The following is a 22,959-nucleotide window of genomic DNA, read 5'->3' as shown; positions in this document are numbered from 1 at the left end:
GCCTAAAGCGGAAAATCTTTAAGGATTTTAAGACCTCTCGAATAGCGACCAGCTCTCGCCACATCATGCCGGTCAGTTTTCGGCTTTCTCTACTAAGGTGCTCGTCCGGAAGAACCGGGACACAATCGCAGTAGTTCTCCCTACGCTACCTTAGCCGATATAACGGAACGTAAGGCACCAAAACAAGGGAGCCAGGCTATCCCAACTGTAGACCCAAGACATGATTCGGAGCTGATGCATATAATGCTATAAGTTTGGGGTGCCGCACTATTTAAAGTGTTCGGACTTTATTTGCCATACTTCGGGGCGCCGTCAGAAGCCCCTGGCAAACTAGCCGTACCAAGGTGTACGGATGCAATACCAAATAAACATTCATAAGAGAAAAATACTCAAATAAGGATAATAAGCTGACGCTATATATAATCTCACATTGACGAAAAATACATTTAAGCATATGTTTACAATGGATGCATTAAGCAGAGATAAAAATAGGACTTTTTGACATGTCCTATCCAGGGGCAGGCTGTGTACAGATAGATGAAGCAGGTATAATGATCGTAAATAGATTCCACCTGGGTATTTCCTTCTGCGCGCAAGATCTGTTGCCTCCTTGGATGTCTCTCCCATACGAGTCCGGCAATTCGGCTCTTCTGAGGATGTTGCACTAACGCGGTGTCCAGAAATGTAAGAGGGAAAGAGTATGAAGGTATTTGGCGGTTACCCATACTATCGTCTGAGTCGTTGATACGCCTCCGCCTATGCCCATGGTATCTTGAGTGTGTAATTGTGTACGCGTGGCACGAATGCTGCTTTGAAGGGGCTTGAGCGGAGGCCGGACTGCTAATCACGCCCTTGGAGTTCCTGATGATCCTGTTGTGTGGTACTCCGGACTCGCTTGACAATGCTCAAGGTTGTCGCCGGATTGGTTTGTCAGAGTAGGTCACATTGTACTTCTACCGCGAGCGGTCCATATTCCCGTTGACAGTGATGACCCCGCGCGGTCCTGGCATCTTGAGCTTGAGGTATGCATAATGTGGTACCGCATTGAATCTAGCAAATGCGGTTCGTCCGAGCAGTGCATGGTAGCCACTGCGGAAAGGGACGATGTCGAAGATTAACTCTTCGCTCCGGAAATTATCCGGGGATCCGAAGACCACTTCCAGTGTTATAGAGCCCGTACAGCGGGCCTCTACCCCAGGAATTACACCTTTAAAGGTAGTTTTGGTGGGCTTGATCCTTGAAGGGTCAATGCCCATCTTGCGCACTGTGTCCTGGTAAAGCAGGTTCAGGCTGCTGCCGCCGTCCATAAGAACTCGCGTGAGGTGGAATCCGTCAATGATTGGGTCTAAGACCAATGCGGCTGAGCCGCCATGGCAGATGCTGGTAGGATGATCTCTACGACCAAAGGTGATCGGACACGCTGACCATGGTTGAATTTGGGGGCGACTGGCTCCATCGCATAGACGTCCCGTAGTGCTCGCTTCCGTTCCTGCTTGGGGATATGGGTGGCGTAGATCATGTTGACCGTTTTCACCTGTGAGGGAATTTCTTTTGTCCCCCCGTGTTCAGACGCCGGGGCTCGTCGTCATCATTGTTGTGCAGCCCCTTGTCCTTGTTTTCGGTGTTTATCTCACCGGCCTGTTTGAACACCCAGCAGTCTCTATTAGTGTGGTTGGCTGGCTTGTCCGGGGTGCCATGAATTTGGCACGAGCGCTCCAGTATGCGGTCCAGGCTGGACGGTCCCTGATTATTTCTTTTGAACAGCTTTTTCCGCTGACCGGACTTAGATCCGTTGAATCTAGCGTTGACCGCTGTGTGTTCAGTGTTGTCGCTGTTGCTCCATCTCTTATGCCTGTTACGCCGTGGCTTGCCGTTAGCATCGCGGCTATCTGAGGTGCCGGAATGTGGCGTGGTGCCACTGCGGGCCAACCAGCTATCCTCACCCGCGCAAAAGCGGGTCATTAGGGTTGTGAGAGCTGCCATAGACTTGGTTTTTCTTGGCCGAGGTGTCGAGCGAGCCACTCGTCACGGATATTATGCTTGAAAGCCGCCAGGGCTTCGGCGTCCGGACAGTCGACTATTTGGTTCTTTCTAGTAAGGAACCGAGTCCAGAATTTCCGGGCTGACTCTCCGGGCTGTTGAGTAATGTGGCTCAAGTCATCGGCGGTGGTTGCACATATGTGCCCTGGAAGTTATCAAGGAATGCATCTTCCAGGTTTTCCCAACTGCCAATGGAATTTGCTGGCAGGCTATTTAACCAGTGTCGGGTTGGTCCTTTGAGCTTAAGGGAAGATACTTGATGGCGTGTAGATCATCTCCGCGGGCCATGTGAATGTGGAGAAGGAAATCTTCGATCCATACTGCGGGGTCTGTTGTGCCATCATATGATTCGATGTTTACGGGTTTGAACCCTTCTGGGAATTCATGATCCATTACTTCGTCAGTGAAGCAGAGGGGGTGTGCGGCACCTCTGTGTCGGGCTATGTGGCTACGCAGGTCGGATGGGTCTGGGTTGCTGTGTTCGGCCCGGCCGTACACGTTGATGATGTATTCGGCGCGACGGTCACCGTCGCGCGTTGGGGCGCGCCCCGTGATCCGTAAATTGATCTTGGCTGTCCTGCTTTATTTTCCAGAATATCTTGCACGTCTTTCCTGTTACCCTGAGCCGTAGTGTATCGGTGTGGAGGTGCGGGCTGGTATCCGGGCTGATATCCCGTTTTATCCTGGCCACGGGGTGGCCGGTCAGCTGTTTGGTGTTCGAGTCTGTATTCGTCGGCTGCCAGGACTTCAGTCCATCTATCTGTGAGCAAATCTTGATCAGCATGGAGTTGTTGCTGCTTCTTCTTTAGGCTCCTCGCAGTGGCTATAAGCCTATGCTTGAAGCACTCCTGCTCCACGGGATCCTCAGGCACGCCGAATTCATCGTCGCTGAGGCTAATCTCGTCTTCGAAGGGGGGCATGTAGTTGTCCTCCTCTGGGTATACGTCTGCCGCCTGTTCTTCTGGGCTGATCTGCTCATCTTCCTGTTCGGCCTGCTCGAAGGCGGGCTGGTCAGGGTCATATTCTTCTTCGGCGCCATCCAGGTTATTTTCGTCTCCGGGGCCGGTATTGCTGTGGTGGGGCTTGGAGCGGCGCCGACGCCGCCATGCTTTGTTTTTCTTTCCGAGGGGTTATCCTTCGTTGCCTCATCACCATTTGTTTCCTTTGGAGTGTCCACCATATATATATATATATATATCGTATGAGGAGGTGGTCGTCCACCGCCCGGTGAGCGGTGGCTCTTGTAATTCTCCTACATCATCATCCATACCATCGATGTCTTCAGAGTCGAAGTCAAGCATGTCGGTTAGATCATCAGTCGTGGCAATGAAGTGGGTGGTGGGTGGGCAACGAATTCCGTCGTTGTCCACTTCCCACTCGAGCCGGACATAGTTCGGCCCGGAGGCTCCTGACAAGGAGAGAGACTTCAATAAGTCCAGCATGTTGCCAAAGGGCGAGTGCTGAAAGACGTCCGCCGCGGTGAACTCCATCACCGGAGCCCAACCAGGATCGGCGGGCTCGGGGGCGCGCGGACTGGAACCTACATCCGGATATGAATCCGAGCGTCCGAAGTCATAGGCTCCCTCAGAGGTGAGACCTGTGTTCGGCTCCATCGCCAATGAGGGTATGGCCTGCAGGGCGGGGTCCAGCCCTCCGTCCTTAGGCAATGCAACCTGCCCCGGATTCAGATCCGAGGCTTCTGCCGGGGCGATATCCCGCGCAACGTCTGACAACAGGTCCAAGCCGTGCTCATCGTGACTGTTTGGCGCTTCTGGCGCCAGCCCGAATCCGTCGAAGATCAAGTCCCCGTGAATATCCGTCGTGTAGTTCAAGTTCCCGAACCTGACCTGGTGGCCGTGGGCATAGCTATCGATCTGCTCCAGGTGGCCAAGTGAGTTGGCCCGCAGTGCGAAGCCGCCGAACACGAAGATCTGTCCGGGGAGGAAAGTCTCGCCCTGGACAATGTTGTTGGTGATGATCGAAGGAGCCATCAAGCCTGACAGCGATGACACAGAGGAACTCTCAATGAAAGCACCAATGTCAGTGTCAAAACCGGCGGATCTCGGGTAGGGGGTCCCGATCTGTGTGTCAAGGCTGATGGTAACAGGAAGCAAGGGACACAGATGTTTAGCCAGGTTCGGGCCCTCTCGATGGAGGTAAAACCCTACTTCATGCTTGATTAATATTGATGATATGGGTAGTACAAGAGTAGATCTACCACGAGATCATAGAGGCCAACCCTAAGAGCTAGCCTATGATGGTATGAATGTAATTGTGATCGGCCTTCTAAGGACCAACCTCTCCGGTTTATATAGACACTGGAGAGGGCTAGGGTTTACATGGAGTCGGTTACAAGGAAGGAAATATAATATCCGGATCGCCAAACTTGCCTCCCACGCAAAGGAGAGTCCCATCCGGACACGGGCCAAAGTCTTGAGTCTTGTATCTTCACGCTTCAATAGTCCGGACGTAGTACACAGTCCGGCTGTCCGGATACCCCCTAATCCAGGACTCCCTCAGTAACCATCAACAATTGATGCTCCTCCTTGATTTCTACTTTCACGGTGTCAAACATCGCGAATAGCTCAAGGATCGTCATATCTATCCCTGATATGTTATATTTCATCATGAAGCTCTAGTAGCTTGGTGGCAGTGACTTTGAAGAACCATCACTATCTCATCTGGAAGATTAACTCCCACTCGATTCAAGCGATTGTAGTACTCAGGCAATCTGAGCACATGCTCAACGATTGAGCTTTTCTCCCTTAGTTTGCAGGCTTAAGAAACTTGTCAGAGGTCCCATACCTCTTGACATGGGCACTAGCCTGAAATCCCAATCTCAGTCCTTGGAACATCTCATATGTTCTGCGACATTTCAAAACGTCTTTGGTGCCTCAATTCTAAACCGTTTAGCATTACGCACTGAACTATCATGTAGTCATAAAAACGTGTATGTCAGATGTTCGCAACATCCACAGACGACGCTCGAGGTTCAGCACACCGAGCGATGCATTAAGGACATAATCCTTCTGCGCAGCAATGAGGACAATCCTCAGTTTACAGACCCAGTCCGCATAATTGCTACTGTCAACTCTCAACTAAATTTTCTCTAGGAACATATCTAAAACAATAGAACCAAAGTGTGAGCTACGACATAATTTGCAAAGACCTTTTTGACTATGTTCATGATAATTAAATTCATCTAATCAAATTATTTAATTAACTCCCACTCAGATAGACATCCCTATAGTCACCTAAGTGATACATGATCCGAGTCAACTAGGCCATGTCCGATCATCACGTGAGACGGACTAATCATCATCGGTGAACATCTTCATGTTGATCGTATCCACTATACGACTCATGTTCGACCTTTTGGTCTCTTGTGTTCTGAGGCCATGTCTGTACATGCTAGGCTCGTCAAGTCAACCTAAGTGTTTTTGCATGTGTAAATTTGGCTTACACCCGTTGTATGCGAATGTTAGAATCTATCACACCCGATCATCACGTGGTGCTTCGAAACAACGAACTTTCGCAACGGTGCACAGTTAGGGGGAACACTTTCTTGAAATTTTAGTGAGGGATCATATTATTTATGCTACCGTCGTTCTAAGCAAATAAGATGTAAACATGAAAAACATCACATGCAAATCATAAAGTGACATGATATGGCCAATATCATCTTGCGCCTTTCATGTCAATCTTTGAGGCGCAGCATGATCACCTTCGTCACCGGCATGACACCATGATCTCCATCATCGTTTCTTCATGAAGTTGTCTCATCAACTATTACTTCTACTACTATGGCTAACGGTTAGCAATAAAGTAAAGTAATTACATGGCGTTTTCAATGACACGCAGGTCATACAATAAATTAAGACAACTCCTATGGCTCATGTCGGTTGTCATACTCATCGACATGCAAGTCGTGATTCCTATTACAAGAACATGATCAATCTCATACATCACATATATCATTCATCACATTCTTTTGGCCATATCACATCACATAGCATACCCTGCAAAAACAAGTTAGACGTCCTCTAATTGTTGTTGCATGTTTTTTTACATGGCTGCTATGGGTTTCCAGAAAGAACGTTTCTTACCTACGCAAAAGCCACAACGGTGATATGCCAATTGCCATTTACCCTTCATAAGGACCCTTTTCATCGAATCCGATCCGACTAAAGTGGGAGAGACAGACACCCGCTAGCCACCTTATGCAACAAGTGCATGTCAGTCGGTGGAACCTGTCTCACATAAGCAGGGGCGGATCCAGCCCAGCCCAGTGCCCCGGGCCTCCTTTGTGCACTGTCACAATTGCTACAGTGTTTTGCTGAAGTCTACAAAGGAAATGGGCCTCACGCCCCGGGCCTGGGCCCCCGGCCTGGGGCCTAGATCCACCACTGCACGTAAGCGTACGTGTAAGGTCGGTCCGGGCCGCTTCATCCCACAATGCCGCCGAACCAAGATAGGACTAGTAACGGTAAGAAAATTGAACAAACCAATGCCCACAACTACTTGTGTTCTACTCGTGCATAGAATCTACACATAGACCTAGCTCATGATGCCACAGTTGGGAAACATAGCAACAATTCAAAATTTTCCTATGTATCACCAAGATCAATCTAGGAGATTCTAGCAACAAGAGAGAGAGAGAGGAAGTGCATCTTCATACCTTTGAAGATCGCTAAGCGGAAGCATTACTAGAAACGCGGATGATGGAGTCGTGCTCGCGGCGATTCAAATTGCGGAAGATCCAATCTAGTGCCGAACGGATGGCGCCTCCGTGTTCAGCACACGTACAGCCCGGGGACGTCTCCTCCTTCTTGATCCAGCAAGGGGAGAGGAGAAGTTGAGGGAGATCTCCGGCAGCACGACAGCGTGGTGGTGGAGCTTGTGGTATTCATGCAGGGCTTCGCCAAGCACTACGGAGGAGGAGGAAGAGTTGGAGGAGGGAGGGGCTGCACCAAGGGAAGGGGTGCTGCAGCCCTCCCACCCTCCCTCTATTTATAGGATGAAGGGGAGAGGGGGCGGCCCCTCTAGGTCCCATCTAGAGGGGGGGCGGCCAGGAGGGGGAGACTTGCCCCCCAAGCAAGGTGGAGGCGCCCCCTCCCCTAGGGTTTCTAAACCCTAGGCGCCTTGGGCCCTTGGGGTGGCGCACCAGCCCACTAGGGGGCTGGTTCCCTCCCATATTCAGCCCATTAAGTCCTCCGGGGCAGGTGGCCCCACCCGGTGGACCTCCGGACACCTTTCGGTGGTCCCGGTACAATACCGATAACCCCCGAAACCATTCCGGCAATTGAAACTGGACTTCCCGTATATAAATCTTCACCTCCGGACCATTCCGGAACTCCTAGTGAAGTTTGGGATCTCATCTAGGACTTTGAACAACCTTCATAACCACATATAATTTCCCATAACAACTCTAGCGTCACCGAACCTTAAGTGTGTAGACCCTACGGGTTTGGGAACCATGTAGACATGACCGAGACGTTCTCCGGCCAATAACCAACAGCGGGATCTAGATACCCATGTTGGCTCCCACATGTTCCATGATGATCTCATCGGATGAACCATGATGTCGGGGATTCAATCAATCCCGTATACAATTCCCTTTGTCCACTGGTATGTTACTTGCTCGAGATTTGATCATTGGTATCCCAATACCTTGTTCAATCTCGTTACCGGCAAGTCTCTTTACTCGTTCCATCACGCATGATCCCGTGACTAACTCCTTAGTCACATTGAGCTCATTATGATGATCCGTTATCAAGTGGGCCCAGAGGTACCTCTCCGTCATATGGAGTGACAAATCCCAGTCTCGATTCATGCCAACCCAACAGACACTTTCGGAGATACCTGTAGTGCACCTTTATAGCCACCCAGTTACGTTGTGACGTTTGGTACACCTAAAGCATTCCTATGGTATCCGGGAGTTGCACAATCTCATGGTCTGAGGAAATGATACTTGACAATAGAAAAGTTCTTAGCAAACAAACTACACGATCTTGTGCTATGCTTAGGATTGGGTCTTGTCCATCACATCATTCTCCTAATGATATGATCTCGTTATCAATGACATCCAATGTCCATGGTCAGGAAACCATAACCATCTATTGATCAATGAGCTAGTCAACTAGAGGCTCACTAGGGACATGTTGAGGTCTATGTATTCACACATGTATTATGGTTTCCAGTTAATACAATTATAGCATGAACAATAGAAAATTATCATGAACAAGGAAATATAATAATAACCATTTTATTATTGCCTCTAGGGCATATTTCCAACAGATGGTAGTGAGGTGGAAGGAGATGACGAGGAAGAAGACGAGGATGTTGATCGTGATGATCAAGGGGGATGCAATGCAGACAGCGACAACACCGATGATGATGACGACAATGGCCCTGGTTCTGGGGGTACATGCGGCAACACAACCAGGGGGACTAGCAGCTCTGCCAACCCTGCCAGCAGGAGCAACTCAATGAGCAGCAGGAGCACACTACAGATGTTGATTGACAAAACTTGCTGGAAAGATAAGCATTTACCAAAGTCAAAGAAAAATGACGAAGCGGAGTCTCAGGGTAGCATTGATATGTTTAAGCTATGCAACTTGAAGCCAGCTTTGCCAACCACTTTCCCTGTGTGAGACTTCAATGAGCAAGAGATGTGAGAAGATAGATTTCGCCATTGACTAGAAACTGCTCTTCTTGAGTGAGGCTGAAAAGAATCAAGTTGACATGGAGGAAGCAGGAAAGGGTCTTGACTGGGTTCATTCGAAGGCAAAATACAAGGAATATTTGAAGCAACTTCTAGATATGAGCTCCAGCAAGAGCAAGGCAGCATTCGTGGCAAACCCTCATGTGGTCCAGAAGCGCAAAGCAATTTCAATGAAGAAAAAACTGAAGTTGCCTCAAACAAAGCAACAGATGCTGAGGGCAGATGCAGAAATAAATGTGGAGAAGGAAGTTGTGGTGCCAACTGTTGTGCCAACTGTAGTGAGCAGAGGGCCAACCACCACTCAATAGGAGACAACAATGCATGTTGAGCCTATAACCATCACAGGAGTTCAACAGATCAAGGGGAAGACTCCTCTGTCAACAGTCCCACCTAAACCAACTAAGCAGCAAAAGATTGTCAAGTTTGCCAAGGGCACAAAGGGGGAACAAGGCACAAAAGGTGTGGGGTTCAGACACTAGATAGAACAACGTGGCACAACCATCGATATAGGAGTGCCAAGTTCGGCTAAAATTGCTGCCAACTGAGGCTGGAAAGATGCCAAGTGTAGATGCTATTGTACCAACTGAAGTGTCAATTAGCACGCGGGTCACAGTCCAAATTACCACTGTTGGTCAGGAAGACACAACTGCAACCGCAAGCCCCAAGGTGACAACCCATAGAGATTCTTCAATGCCAAACACGGAAGGAGGTCATCAATCTGCGAAAATGCCGTCTCCAAGAGCTATCACAGAGCATCCAAGCAAGCCTGCATCACTAAGAGATGATTTTCAGCACACATTAACACAAGAGGAGGTGTTCAACATTGTAAGCAGGTGTAAGCCTCCCAGGCCACCAACTACAACATTACTGTGAACCAGGTCAGCAAACGATGCACCAGTGATTGTGCCGCAAGGAGATGCCCCTGGCCTTCAACTCATACGCAGATCAAACTCGTACAACTATCATGGTGACGGGTACTGTGATGCACCAACTTTTGACATGGGCATAGATGGTGATGCTGAGCATGCTGCAGCACTTGGTCCAGCACAACAAACAGGGGAAGTCAATGCTATTGTCATAGATGAGGTTGAGTTGGACCCAGCAACTATGAATGAAGGATGCACTGCTGCTGATACTGGCAAGGGATTAGCTCACAAGCCAGATGTTGGATCACCAGATAGCTACCACACCCCGATATGCAGAGAACCAGCAGTTGGCACGAGAAGTTCTTCAAGACCACATGTTGCACAAAGACCAAGGAGGGTACTAAGGCCCGGAGCATCTCAAAGGTCCCTGTTCATTGATTACAACAAAAGGAGGACCTTCAACTCCAATAAGGTAGTCAACAAGCTTTATGATGCCCTCTTGTATTGGGTCAGGCATCACAAAGGAGCAAATGATGATGATACCAGGTAAACCAACTCCCCACAGCCTATGTACATTTCTTTTTTATTTGCACAGTACCACCCACTTAGTTGCACAGCAAGCAAATCATGTTGCACAGAACAGTGATTTTAGTTGCACACTGTTGTTTTTTTATACACAATTTCTTTCTTGTTGTGACACTTCAAGCTAACTTTGTCTTTCATTTATTTTAAATAAAATCAGCCCTGAGATAATTAGGTATGGTGATTTCTACATTTCTTTAAAGGAGTTAGTTGATTCCATGAAGCCTGTTCAATGGCTGTCAAGAATTGTTGTTGAGACTGGAATCATACACATCACGGATAACTTACCAGAAGGGTCAAAGAAGGTCGTTATGCCACTGAGGTTTTCTGTAAGATTTTTCAAAACCTTTTTACCCTCTTCTTTTTTGTAGCACTTTTTTTGACCAATTCAGAGAGTCCTTTCATCTAGTAAGGAGTTTGAAGTATGTTTATAATTTATGCAGATCAATTTACAGCAAGGGATGCACAATGTGATTGAGATAAACAAGAAGTTTGAATACAAGAACTGTCTCGACAAGCAAGACTTGGTTAGTGTTGTGCCCACATGATCCATCTCTTAGTTGGCACTCATAGCATGTTCAGCTGCACATGACATATCTATTAGTTGGCAAAATACTTCCTGCCAACCTGTTTTAACTTCACCATTTTTTTACCGCTTTCTTACCTACAGCACGTATCTGTGTCTGAATCATTCACGCGTGCAGGTCATGCTGCCAGTGCTTGAGTGCGCTAATATAAACGACAGCCATGGTGGGAGGCATTATTGGGTCTTCAACATCAACTTGATTCAAACAGGAAGCTAGACGGCATTGAGTTGATGAACACCGCATCTACGATCGCAGGGGCAGTACGCCAGCTATGGAGGAAGCATTACCCAAAGCAGAGCATCGAGCACTTCCAGATTATTGACATCGACGTACCGAAGCAGCTTCGCAAGTAAGACAAGAAGCATGACATTCTTCTCAATTTTTTCAATCAATTTGTAATCTTTAAAATTTTCTATATGTAGTGTTTTTTCTCCTGTTTAAATGATTATTCATTTTATAGATGTACAATCTCTAGTTTTTTAAGACACACAACTAGTTTGCAATCTCTTTTTCATTTTTGTGACTTTCTCATGGATTTCCAGTTGCGCAGTGGAACGTCACTAGTTGCACAGTGGCACATAATTAGTTGCACAGTGCCATAGAGTACATCATCTTATTGGGTTTAAATATCTGTGACAAATTTTCCTTTTCCCCACCGCAGCAATGAGTGTGGTCTATTCACACTGCTTAACGCCGCTGAGTGGAATGATGTCTACTGCCCAACTATGAGCCCAAGTAAGTACTCAACATTAGGAAGAATCTGGCATATGATTGGGTCACCAGCGTGCACAACTCTGCCCCATGGAGAAAGTTGTTGAGATATGACAAGGACTAGGTCTATACTCTTTTTATTCTCTGCCCTTTTTTCAATGCCTTTCTTGTTTGTAGTTGCACACTAGTAGTAATTATGTTGCAACTCAATGTTATAACTTTTGTTGACACATTAGGAGCACTAGGCCATACAACTATTCAACAAATAAATATTAAATCATTGCCAACAAAGGCACAAATAGCAACCACTTTTACACATTGCATGAACTAATTCAAGGAAAACAACTTAGAGAAGAGAAAGCATAGATGCTAAATGTGTCCACTTGGTCCCAACATTGCTCAAAAACCAACATTCTTTTCCTTTTTCCCTTTTTTCATACAAATGATGCAAGAGAATCACAGCTGCCTGAGTGGACACACACCGGCAGTGTGCAATGTATATTGGCAGTGGCTGCATTTGTTTTTCTTCTTCGGGTGTAGCTCCAGCGCTGATTTGCACCATCGACTCTTGGCCCTACCTTTTGTAGTAGACCTTGGAGGATCCCTGGGCACAAAATCGTCAGAGGCTTGTGTAGGGGATGCAGCCTCTGACGGGGCAGTAGGACCAGTGTGCGTGGGCGCTGGACCAGCACGAGGTTGTGTTCCATCACCTGCGGAATAATGACATAAATAGTTTAGTATTTTTTTGCACAACCAGCACTGATGTTCTCTGCAACCACACAGCTCATGTTGTGCAACTAACTGGTTGATGTGTGCAAGTTAAGTTGAAAAGAAAACATGTAGTAGCACGGCCCGTCATGGCACTTGGATGGTAACCACCTATAGCCAGAACAGGAAAAACAAGTTAGTTGTTTATCTTAATGCTCAAACTAACATAGCACGCTAAACAGGGTTTCGGGGCAACTGGGTAGCCTGTTATGTGCAACTAGGCACCATGATGTGTGCAACTAAAGTTGTGAAACTAGTTAGATGGGGAGTTGGGGCAGGTAATTACCTGCATGATGAGCCCCCTGAGTACTTCCTGTAGGGCCATTGGGAGGAGCACGCGGGCCACTGCTTGTTGGGCCAGGTGGGGAGGAGGTGGCTGAGCATGTTGTGTAGGGCCAGGAGGTGGAGGAGGTCCTCGAGGGTTGCCATCATCTGATGGCCCCATAGCAGCTTCCAGTTTTTTTCTTTTTCTTGGACTTGTTCAGGTGGCCAATCTCGGTACGTGCTCTGGCATATGCTTGCATACAATGGCATGTGCTGCATCAGAGCCACTTGCAAACTTGGCTAGTTTTCGAAAATCATATATCATGATTCTCTCCCTTATCTGCTTCTTTGATTCCAGAGGCATTTCATCCGGTTGCTCATACCCGATCCCTGACGCACTAGGCACAACAGTAAGTGTCCACCGTCTTAGCATGTACCTTTTCGATATGACATCAACTCCAAGATGGGTGAACACCTTGAGGATGTGGCAACAGAGGATGCCATCCTTGTCCATTTTACAGCACTCACAAAAATAGGAACCCTCTTCCACCCTTGCCTGCACCAAGTAGTTTCAAGAACTATATTTGGCAACAAATTCCTGGTTCGGTCTAAGCTCAAATATATCAGCACCAACTTGGAATGCATTACAACATCCAATCAGCTCAAACTCTTCTCTGAACTTGCGGTAAAGGTCTCTAATGTAGGTTTTGTAAGCTTGCCTCTTTGTTCGGAAGTTGGACCATAGCTCAATCTCTGGACTGCCTAGAGGGAAACTTAATTCTATAAGGGATATAGAAACACACCTGTAGTCAAGTTGCAGTTATACAAGATGTGCAAAAACTCCTTTTCATCAGGAGAGATGCCTTGGTGGGATCTCAAGTATTTGGACAACGAAGGTTTATTCACCAGCGGATGATTGTGGTCACGAACAAAGTGCGTCACCTCCCATCGCCCATCTAGCAGTTTCACCAACATTTTTGCCTTGCATTGAGTCTGCTTTATTGTCTCGCATTTCCATTTCTTCTTTTTCTTACTAGGACCAGCCTCCTCTTCAGCAAAGATTGGAGGTTCATCTTCCATTTCCTCATCAGTGCCAACAGGTTTTGGATCTGGTATAGGGTCTAGGACAGGAGGAGCCTCAGCTCCTCCATCATCAGCTTTCGGCTTCTTGTACTTGTTTTAACAAACTGCTGTTTTACCAATACATTGGTGCGAGCTGCCCGCCTAGAGGTGTTCATCTTGACAGAGAAACCCATCTGTAATGCGTAGCTATTGTAGTGATCCTTAGCAATTTGAAGGCTGTCAAACCTCATTCCAACATAGGGTCCCAGGGGCTAAGAACCAGCCTCCTCTCCTTCTTCTCCTTGCACAACACCATCAACAGCGCCAGCTCCTAGCTCAGTCCTGGTTGGACCAGGAACATTTGCCACGGTGCCCGTGTCATCAAGAGTATGTCTCTCTGACTGCAAAGACACCACTAGGAGCACCACGGGTTGATGACTGCCATGCCACATTGTCATGGCCCATAGGGTTAGGCCCACGAGTTGTCTGTGTGTAGTAAACAGAGCGCCCATTTTCTGTCCCATAATCAGCATTAGCTCCTTGTGGTACACTGGGTTGCTGCTGATCCATATCATGAGGAATCTCATTGAGATCAGGAGGCAACTCATTGAGATCAATCATTTTGCTTTTTTTGTTGCTGCCACACACCCCCCTACACATCAAAAAGAAGGAAGTCATGTCATCAATTTAATCATGCAAGAGTGTTTCAAACAGAGTAAAAACTTTTCTGTTTCTGTATGCTACAACACAAGCATAAGCACTTGCACACCATTATGACAATCTTAGTTGCAAAACCTACATGTCTATAGCAGAATCTTTTTTTATAACATGTATGCATGTTTTTGATTGCACGGAATGGTTATGTTAGTTGCACAGTTTACAGTCAATAGGTGGCATAGTTAAATAACATGACTTTCTTACCTTTTTTTACTTTAGTGTCTTTCTGACTTTTTCTGTTGTTTTGCTACAATGATCTGTAGGTCTTCTGTTAGCAAGGATCTGATTTAGATTTTTCTGCACATAATTTGATGCTACAATTGAGATAAAAATCCAGGTGAAAGAAGAAAGAAGATTTGGATGACAGATTATAGATATATGTTTCATCACTAATTCTGTTTATAATTCTAGTATATTGAACATATTTCTACACTATAGCTTTGCAATAGGTGTGGGACAAGAATATATGAGTGTCTATTTTACTATAGTTTGTGGTTTCATTAGCCTGCTTTATTTTTCAATTGCGCAAATTGCTGGAGAAGTTGGTATGCATCATTATGTGGTTTTCACAAAAGTTCTTTGTGGCTTTGCTGTCGTACTACAGATTTTTGATTTTGGCCAGGATGCATGTTTTAGTTGGCCAGGATGCATTTTCAGTTGGCCAGGATACATGTTCAGTTGGCCAGGATACATGTTTTTTAGCTGGCCAGCATGCATGATCAGTTTGGCCAGGATACATGTTTCAGCTGACTAGGATGCATGTTTTTCAGTTGCACATTTATGGATTTTTGGTTGCACAGATTCTACAGGTTTTTAGTGTGTTCATTTACAAATAACAAGTTCAAGTCGGTAGAATGCATGTTTAGTTTTGGCTACAATGCATGTTGAGTTTGGCTAGTATACAAGTTCTAGTCTGCCTATGATGCTTGATATCCGCAACTCATCCCCTATGCTTGATATGCCAACCAAATAGTCATTGTTATTCATTTATTATTGCACATATACTTCAGATTTTCTAAAGTGTTCACTCACAAAACATCCAGTTCATGTGGGATACAATGCATGTTTTAGTTTGCCTAGCATGCATGTTGAGTTGCCAGAATACAGGTTTAGTTAGCTGGGATGTATGTTCAGTTGCACATATATGAATTTCTAGTTCCACATATTCTTTGCACAGTCAATGTGTTCATTTGCAAACATTAACTACAACTTGTGTAACATCCCAAATTTTCAATTTGGAATGTTATACATAGGTCATCATATGCATATCATATTTTATTTGCATTTTGGTTTTGATCCTAGAAATTCTAAGCAACTCAAGGACCCATGGAGAGAGTTGGGGATTTCATTTATTTTCATATTTGAGTTTTCTCAAATTTGAACAGAGGATCATGTTGGTTTTAATGTTTTTCTCCCCGAATATTTCCATTATTAAAATAAAAGAGAGGAGATAAAATGACTTCTCCAAAATAAAAGAAATATTAGAGGAAAATGTTAAAATCAAATAAACATTTTATTTTGGATTTTATTTGCTATTTTATTTGAATTAGCAAAATATGCATTTTTTCAAAATTGCATTTTCAACCCAGATAAATGTTCACCTTGTCCAAAATTTTATTAAAGGACCGTGATAATTTATTTCGGATTTTTTGGACTCCGCTTGTTATTTCTTTTTATTTACTTACTCCGTCCGTTTAAAAAAACGCGCGAACCGGACTCTGGGCCATGCCCGAGCCGGACACCTCCCGCTTGGCCCCTTTAAAGGGCGAGGCCCGAGGCCGCCGCCAGCACAAGCCACCGCCCCGCCCAAACCCTAGCCACCGTTGCCGCTCCGTCGCGCCGCCGCCGCCCATCCGCCGGAGCCCGCCGCCGCCGCTGGTTTATTTCCAGGTTTTTCGATAAACCCTAGATCTGGGTTTTTTCGAGAAGATCGGTTTGGGTTTTCTTGGTTTCGTCGGTTTAGATTGGTTTTCATTTTTTTTAGATCTATTTCGCAAACGTTCGTTCGTTTAGCTCTTATAACGAACGAATTCGTTCGTTAGCCTCAGTTAGCGGACGTTCGTCCGATAGATTTTTCTTTTTCTATTTTATTTTCGCCAGGGACCTATTCGCGATTATTTTTGTCACAGATTAGCCCTGATCTTCAAACCCTTGCAACTTTTTAACCGTTCATCCAAATCCAGTGAAACCAACGCCAAAATCTTCGTCTCGAGGCCCTCTTTCCGATTAATCAACTTGAACAAGATTTTGAAAAATTAAAATTTGGTTTCAAGCAGATTTGAATTCGAACTTCTTTTGATCGTAGTTTGAGTTTTACCCGTGCATCTATGCTTGAGTGCTTATGTATGCTATTGTTTGTTTGCGATAGAATTCTCGGAGTGCGAAGCATGCTACTACGAGTCTCTAGGGTTTGCAGATCGTCAGCAAGGCAAGTAACACTTTGATCATATCCTTTATTACCCAGTTTTTATGCATTAGTTTCAATCCTCAAACATTGCATGATTAGGATCTGATTAACATGTGGGTTTGGGAAGTAGATGATGAGGTAGAACCTATTGCCCTTTTATTATCAAACCCTTGGGAGTTACATCTACGTTATGATCAGATTGCTATGCTATGCTCGTAGACGTGGATTGGTTGAGTGTATCCATGACAGATGTGAGAGTTGTTAATTAATGGTTAACTTAAGGTGGCTACTTAAATACACATCTGGGTGGATTGGTTGTGTGCACTTGGAGAATCTAGTGTTGTCCTAGGATATCCCGGAGTACCCGTGCGATCATCCTACGGTTCGCCACCCAGGCTCAAAGGGATCATAAGATTATTCATGCTAGAAACTTCCATGTGCAGCCACAAGCTATTATGGGCTCTAGCATAGCTGAGTAGGTTGCATGACTTCTTTCAGTGGTGGGCTAGCAGATGTAGGGGAAAGTAGATGTACTGTCCATCGAGAGTAAAGAGTTAATGTTTCTGAAAAACTGTGTCTCGGTCATCCATCTCTCAAACACCATGTAGTGCGAGAAATCCAACGGAGGAGATTGAGTCTTGTGGGGAAAAGTGTGCAAACCTATGCAGAGTGTACAAACTAATCATGGTTAGCCGTGTCCCTGGTTATGGACATCTTGAGTATCTGGTTCTTGGATAATCATGTTGATCTCATCACTCTAAATTAATCTGTTGGGTAATTGATATTGTTTAATTGGGATTGAGTTGGAGGAACCATCTCAATGTTTAACAACCACCATGATAGTTAAATAAAATTTATTCCTTTGTTGTAGGATAAAATTGGCTTTATGCAAAAACCAACTTATAGCCTCCACCAGCCATATATGCATGTAGTGTTAGCATTTATTCTCTTCATTGCTCTATTGTGTTACGTTGCCAGCATATTCCATGTGCTGACCCGTTTCGGGCTGCAACATATCATGTTGCAGACTTTTCAGATGAAGAGTAAGGTGCGCTAGGTTATTGTCGTTCACTCAGCTATGCCGTTGGAGTTGATGGAGTCACTTTGTCTTCCAAGCCTTCCGTTGTTATCTTATTTAGATGCCCTTAAGCCATATTATTATAATAAGTTCTCTTTTAAGACATTCGATGTAATAAGTGTGTGATTGCACTCTGTTATAAATCCCTCAAGTACTGTGTGTGTCGGCATTACCGATCTAGGGATGTCACGTAAGCACAGAGATTTGACCATCTGAGGTCGGATCGCTACAAGATGGTATCAGAGCACACGCTAATTATAGGACACCGCCACTAAGTTAAACCATAGGTCACTCTTCTCTACTCATTTCTGACTCCTCTCCCTTTTCCACACTATAGGTTGGCGGACTCAAGGAACAAGTTTGCACAACCGGATGAAGACACCTTTTGGGCGACACTTGAAGGAAGTCACTAGGTACTTGAACATCGGAATACCAAGCTTCACCGGGACCTACATCACCACTTTACCAAAAGAGGAGCATTGGATGATTCGAGTTCAAGTTCCAGGAAGGACATTCATGCCAGTTACTGAGCCCATAGAGTTTTCCTTTGATGCACCAACCTGGAGTCTAGGAATGAGCATGGCAGCCCACATCGCCATGGGACGCGTCGACGAAGTTTATCACAAGGATCTTAAGGACACTATCTACCAGATATGTGGGCGCCGAGATGAGAAATGGGAGATGATCAGCACCAAGAGGGACAGGTCCATTGTAGCTTTCATCCAGGAGTTAAACCAGCACATTCGTCGCCAGGAGAACCAGATGTGTGCAAGCATGATAGATCTGAAGAAAGTGATGACCAGGAACATGGAGCTAGAAGAAGAACTCAAGTCTACACGCGATGGATATGAGGAGGAAATTACAATACTAGTGGAGAAGAATGATGACCTGACGAGGAAGCTAGGAGTATTCATGGGAGACCCCGTGCCAGGAGGAGATGACGACCATTCCAAGGACATCCGTTCTGAGGACTACATCATCATCGAAGGCACCGATTCTGACCCCGATAGTAGTGATGATGATTACGAAGACGAAGCTGGAGCGGATATCATGGAGTCTTCCACCGATCAAAATTTCTAGTTGACCACCAAATTACTAGTAGTGTTTCCCCATGTATATAGTATTAGTCCGAGCACTTTTGTAACGGTAATTAGATCGATTGTACGCCCTTGTTTGAATTGATTGGTGTGATATGAATGTGTTTGTCTCATGAGCATATGGGTAGTGTTTTCCCTTTAGACCTCATTCTATTATGTTTTCTCACCCTTTCTAAACCCATCAGATGCCTCCGAGACGTGACAATGGATTTGCCTTCCCACCAGAGCTCACTCAGTTGATCCAGCAGCAGAATACCTTGATGCAGCTATTAGTTCAGAATCAGAACCAAGGCGACAACAACAACAACCCACCACCACCACCACCTGTTGATCACCTACCCCGTTTCCTAAGGCTGAATCCGCTGGTGTTCTCTAGTAGTATCGAGCCGATTGTTGCAGATGATTAGCTCCGCAAGATTGGAAGGGAGCTGACCACTGCAGGATGCACAGATGCGGAGAGAGTGCGTTTTGCCGCACATCAGCTTGATGGACCTGCAGCATCATGGTAGGAGAATTTCACAGCCACTTACCCCATTGACACTGTTACATGGGATCAGTTTCAGCAGGCTTTCTGCACTGCCCATGTTTCAGCAGGAGCTATGAACATGAAGAAGCGTGAGTTTCGCAACTTGCGCCAAGGAGGACGCATAGTGGGCCAGTATGTGGATGAGTTTAGTAAGTTAGCACGCTATGCCCCTGATGACGTAGCTACAGATGCCGCTAAGCAGGAGAAGTTTCTGGAAGGACTGAATGATGAACTAAGCATGCAGTTGATGGTGGAAATATTCAACAACTACCAAGAGTTGGTAGATAGAGCTCTTATGATTGAAGGGAAGCAGCAGCAGATAGAGAGCCACAAGAGGAAGTATGGACAAGGGAAGTACAATTCAGGATCCCAGCAGAGACCTCGGTTTACCCCGAACTCGGGAGGACACATTCACCATAACCATGGAGGCCCCAATCTCAATGGAGGAAGTTCGCATAACCATAATGGCCCCAAGAATGGGAATGGGAATGGAGGAAGCAGCAGCCAGAACCATCCCAACCCGGCAACGCCCGCCAAGAAGGATCTAAGTCACATTACTTGTTTCAAGTGCGGGAAGAATGGACACTACACCACCGAGTGTTCTGAAGCAAAGAATGGAAATGGCAACGGAAGCTCTGGGAAGAAGCCCAACCCTTTCAACAGGGGACAAGTGAACCACGTTAACATGAAGGAGATTGAAGAGCAGCCAGATGCAGTTATAGGTAAGTTTTTGGTTAAGTCATTTACTGTAATCGTTCTTTTTGATACTGGTGCATCACATTCATACATATCAAGGGGGTTTGTGGATAAGTATAAGTTGCCCACCAAAGTTCTTAGGACATCCATATTAGTAAGCTCGCAGGAGCGGAATATATGGCAAGCACAGGATGTTTTCAGATGCCATTGACCATAGGTAGGCATGTTTTCCCCTCAGATCTAATAATTCTAGAATCTCAAGGGTTGGATGTGATATTGGGCATGGATTAGTTATCGATGTATGGGGAAAACATCAATTGCGCCAGTAAATCAATTTTGCTCACCACCCCAGAAGGAAAGAGGATCAAGTATGTATCCAGGCATGCGCCAAGGAGGAGCCAAGTAAATTCTCTCTCAGGAGTTGTTCAGGAGGAAGTGCCTGTAGTGAAGGATTACCCAGATGTATTTCCAGAGGAGTTACCAGGCATGCCACCGTCGAGACATTGAGTTTTTGATTGAGCTATTGCCAGGCACCGGGCCAATATCAAAGAGACCGTATCGGATGCCCGCAAAGGATTTGGAAGAAATTAAGAAGCAGATTAAGGAGTTACTGGATAAAGGTTACATACGACCAAATTCATCACCTTGGGGAGCCCCAGTGCTTCTAGTGGAGAAGAAGGATGTATCATTGAGAATGGTTGTTGATTACCGTGCATTGAATGAGGTAATGATCAAGAACAAGTACCCACTGCCGATGATCAATGATTTGTTTGACCAGTTGCAAGGAGCTAAAGTATTTTCCAAGATCGATCTGTGATCAGGATACCATCAGCTGAAGATCCGAGAGAAGGATATACCTAAGACAGCTTTTACCACAAGGTACGGGCTATACGAGTATACCGTTATGTCATATGGTCTGCCTAACGCGCTTGCCTATTTCATGAACATGATGAACAAAGTGTATATGGAGTTTTTGGATAAGTTCGTCGTGGTGTTTATTGATGATATTTTGGTATACTCGAAGAACGAAGAGGAGCACAAGGAACATTTATGTTTAGTTCTCGAGAAGCTCAGGGAACACCAGTTACATGCCAAGTTCAACAAATGTGAGTTTTGGTTGAAGGAAGTTGGATTTCTTGGACATGTTATATCAGGAGAAGGAATAGCAGAAGACCCTACCAAGGTTGTTTCTGTGACTAAATGGGAGGCACCCACATCAGTTGGAGAGATTAGGAGTTTTCTTGGACTCGCGGGATATTATCGGAGGTTCATTGAGAATTTCTCCAGGATTGCAAAGCCCATGACGGAGTTATTGAAGAAGGACACCAAGTTTAAATGGACTGAGGAGTGTGAAGCCAGTTTTCAGGAGTTGAAGAAATGTTTGGCTACAGCCCCAATACTGATTCTTCCAGACCAACGTAAGTATCAAGTGTATTGCGACGCTTCACGTCGAGGACATGGGGCAGTGCTTATGCAGGAGGGAAGAGTTGTTTCATATGCCTCACGATAGCTTAAACCCCATGAGCTGAATTATGCTACACATGATTTGGAGTTAGCAGCCATAGTGCATGCACTGAAGACATGGAGATATTTTCTCATCGGAAACCACTGTGAGGTATACACGGATCATAAGAGTTTGAAATATATCTTCACACAGAAGGAGTTGAACCTCATGCAAAGGAGATGGTTGGAGCTCATTAAGGAGTATGATATGAAATTGCACTATCATCCCGGAAAGGCCAATGTAGTAGCAGATGTGTTTAGTCGCAAGAGTTATGTTAATACGCTCATGACCGGAGGATTACCCAAGGAGTTAGCCGAAGATCTTCACGAGCTATGTTTGGAAATAGTTCCGAGAGGTTATGTAGCAACATTAGAAATTCAGTCCACTTTGATGGGTAAGATCAGAGAAGCCTAGAAGACTGACAAGGAGATTGCCGAGATAAAGGAAAGGATGAGTAAAGGAAAGGCTAAAGGATTTCGTGAGGATGAGCATGATACTTTATGGTTTGAGGATCATGTATATGTGCCTAATGACCCCGAGATCAGGAAGTTGATTCTGCAGGAGGCCCATGATTCGCCGTATTTGATTCACCCCGGGAACACTAAGATGTATCTAGATTTGAAGGAAAGTTTATGGTGGACAGGAATGAAGAAGGATATTGCCGAGTATGTAGCAGTATGTAATGTATGTTAGAGAGTTAAGGCAGAGCATCAGAAGCCAGCTGGATTGCTACAGCCATTGCCGATACCCGAATGGAAGTGGGACAAGCTTGGCATGGATTTTATCACTGGATTGCCCAGGACTCGTTCAGGCTATGACTCTATCTGGGTTATAGTCGATTGGTTGACGAAAGTAGCTCATTTCATCCCAGTGAAGTCACCTATACGAGTGCTAAGTTGGCGAAGATATACATGACCAGGATCGTATGTCTGCATGGAGTTCCGAGGACCATTGTATCAGATAGAGGAACCCAGTTTACCTCAAAGTTCTGGAATCAGTTGCATGAGACTTTGGGTACTAGGCTAGAGTTCAGTACAGCCTTCCATCCACAAACAAATGGATAGACCGAGAGAGCCAATTAGATTCTGGAGGACATGTTGAGAGCCTGTGCGCTAGATTATGGATCTAGTTGGGAGGACAACTTGCCGTATGCAGAGTTCTCTTATAACAACAGATATCAAGCCAGTTTGAAGATGGCCCCTTTTGAAGCTTTGTACAGAAGGAGGTGCAGGACACCGTTATTGTGGGATGAAGTTGGAGATCGACAGTTGTTCGGACCAGACTTAATCAAAGACTCTGAAGAGAAGGTTAAGTTGATTCGCGACAGACT

The sequence above is a fragment of the Triticum aestivum genome, chromosome 4B (assembly GCF_018294505.1).
Source record: "Triticum aestivum cultivar Chinese Spring chromosome 4B, IWGSC CS RefSeq v2.1, whole genome shotgun sequence".
NCBI lineage: Eukaryota > Viridiplantae > Streptophyta > Magnoliopsida > Poales > Poaceae > Triticum > Triticum aestivum.
Note: the sequence above shows the minus strand (reverse complement) of the source record.